Below are 3,019 nucleotides of genomic sequence, written 5' to 3'. Positions count from 1 at the left end.
CGCCTTCTTTTTGCTTAATTTGACTTAAGTCAATCTTGTTGCCTGGTCTAGCCATGGAGCCGGCGAAGTTGTTGGTGAAAGCCTTTGTCAAGTCTGCCCATGGTTTGAGTGACTCAAACCAGGTCAGTGGTGCGGGTTCCATGCATATGGGGAAGTGGATAACTTTGGTGTCATTATTGCCCTCCGGCTGCTTGGATGGCTAACGAGTAGCATCGTAGCCATTGAATTGGGTCTTGTTTGCCATCATACTTGGTGATTTGAGTTGGCTTAAACTTCTCGGGTAGTTTTGTTTTCATTACCCGGTTTGTGAAAGTAGGAAAATGGTTGTAGTTGTCGACTTCTCGCTCGTGCCGACTGTTGAGGATTTCTCGCAGATCACTAAAGTTGGACACTTCGTGGTTCTTCCAAGTAGGGCGAATGCTTTTTACCGAGTTGGTGCAGCTGACCTCTCCAACATCCTTATGGCGTACTGGGGCCTTGTGTTTGCTTGGGCCTTGGCTGTGTTGCCGAGGTTGGTTGACAACTTCATTGTCGTTTCTTGGGGCATTGTTGTTGTCTGCAGCTCCCCTGCTGCCTTCTTGGTGAGCTGTGATGTGAGGAACGGACGGAATTGGTGATTCTTTGTCAAGTAACTTATAGGCTTGCTCCGCGAGTTGTGCGATCAGTCCGTTGTCGCGCTGCACGAGTTGAGCTGTGGCTTCGTTATCCCTATCTTGAGGCATCAACGTTGTTAGAAGATTGATTGAGGCGATTTCTGCGAGTGGAGTATTGTGCTCCTGAGCCTGCACTGCATCGAAAGCCCTTTCAAGGTTTGTGATGGGAATATTTGTGGCCATGGATTGCCGTCGTTCGGCTCGAGCGGCGTTGCGCATCCTTCTTTGGTTTCTTTGCTTGGAGGTTTCATTGTGAGGAGCGTCAGCTGTAGACTCATTTTCGGAGATGTTGTCGAGTTGTGCTAATCGCTTGGGGGTTCTGTTCTGGCTAGTACCCGGGTTGTTATTTTGAGTAATAACAAGGACTTCTCTGTCCAGGTAGTAGCTTCCGGAGCTTGCTGTTGCAATCTCTGTGGAGCTTTCCTCGCGGTTGGAAGTGAGTGGAACGCCCTCTTGATATGGGAGGTTGTCTATATGAGCGACAAGGCGCGAGTTGTAGTCACGGGCGAGAAGAGATGGTCGTAATTCTGGCCAATGTATGAATCTGCCTTGTGACGTTGAAGTTATTACCAATCCTTGGACTGGACCAGATAATGGTATCTCTAGCGGATAAACCGAGTCGGAGTCGTCGTCTTCATCGTGCCCGAGTTCGAGTTGAATCCGAGTAAGAAAACCTTGGTGAACTTCGGCTGCATTGCGGAGTCCGTGCGGGAACCGCTTTGAAATCGAAACCGACTTGGCAATTGACGGGGACCGACTAGTCCGAAGCGACGTCGAGTCCGACGCGTAGTCGAACTCGAGATTTTCAACTTTGAAATCTTGGTTTTTTCTGGTCAGATCTTCTACTTTCTTCTCCTGAGCATTGATGATCTGGCGTCAGAACGAACCCGAGCCATCAGCGATGCAAAGTCAGGATCCGAAAACGAAGGTGGCGCCCGCCTCGATGAAGAAGACGGGCTTGATGATGACCGTTGCCATTGAGTTCGTGCTGAGAAACTCGATGAGTGCCCCTACCTGGCACGCCAGCTGTCGGTGTTTTAGACCGGCAACCCGCCTAGGGGGTATCCTCGGTGGTCTTTTGTGCGGTAAGAGTTGTCGAGAATCAAGGAATCAATGGTGACACAAGGAACACGATTTAGACAGGTTCGGGTCGCTAGATCGCGTAATACCCTACGTCCTGTGTGTTGGTTTGTATTGATCTTGGATGAACTGGAGTTGTTCATGTTTGAGGGGGGTCCCTGCCCGCCCTTATATACACGGGTGGGCAGAGTTACAAGTCTGAGTCCTAGTCGAGTACAATTACAAAGTTCTACTCGGTATAATCCGAGTAGTTTTCCATACATACTTGACTAGTCCGAGTGGGATAAGCCTATCCCTTATCCTGATCATATCCGAGTACGCCCCTTAGTGGGCCGTCCAAGGTCTACTCGTGGGCCTGGGGTGCATGCCCGACAATGCTAGCTTGTGTTGTCACTACCATAGGGCAGGAAACTCTTGACGGCCAGAAATCGATAGGAGAGTAAAAAAAACTGTCAGGAAAATGATTCCTTTCGGTCCACGTCAGGAATTCACCGACAGGAGTGGGTAGTCAGGCCTGATGGCTGGCCGATAAGAATGATTTCCTGATGGTAGTTCCTGAAGGCCTTTATTTGACTAGTGAAAGATAAACACTGTCGCTTAAACCGTCAGGAATAACCCGAGCCTTTCTTGTGAGTTTTATTCAACCGACAGGAGTGTTCCTTGTTCCTGTCGGGTTTACAAAAACCGACTGGAAAAACTCACACCGTCAGGAATTTGCTGGTTTCTGGTAGTGTGTGGGGGTCGATCAGCAAGCAGAGACTGTGGACTCTGATAAGCGAGTGTTTATAGTGTACAGGTAGTTATAGTGTAAGCTCGTGAAGCAGGCAGGGGACATGTGCTTTGTATGTTCGACCTTATCTCTCTAACGACGCACCTGTATGCAATGCATGCATCGTCGTACGAGAGCAATTGCACAGCTACGCAGACATGCGCACAGGCTTTGTCAACTATAGTATCTTGGCCCTTTCGTCTTATCAAACGAGCTGGCGCGGACTTGTATGGTTGGACAGTACACGCACACGAATATGCAGAGAGTGAGATGATGATAGATGATCTGAACCTGAATACGTCTTTACAAAGATTCAGGATCGCTTCTCTAGAAAATGTAATTTTGGTGCTGGCTCTATATCCTCTTTCGCTCTTTAGTTTGTTAATTAGTTCTTTCCTGTGATCACGAGCTTGTTAGTTCTCATCATCACACACATGTACAGATGGAGCCATGGAGGGGCATGCTGTAGTGGCAGATCATGATAAGCCCCTCCAGGGTATCCAAGAAAAGAAACGAG

The sequence above is a fragment of the Setaria italica genome, chromosome VII, assembly GCF_000263155.2.
Source record: "Setaria italica strain Yugu1 chromosome VII, Setaria_italica_v2.0, whole genome shotgun sequence".
In the NCBI taxonomy this organism is placed as follows: domain Eukaryota; kingdom Viridiplantae; phylum Streptophyta; class Magnoliopsida; order Poales; family Poaceae; genus Setaria; species Setaria italica.
This window is presented reverse-complemented; position numbering follows the sequence as displayed.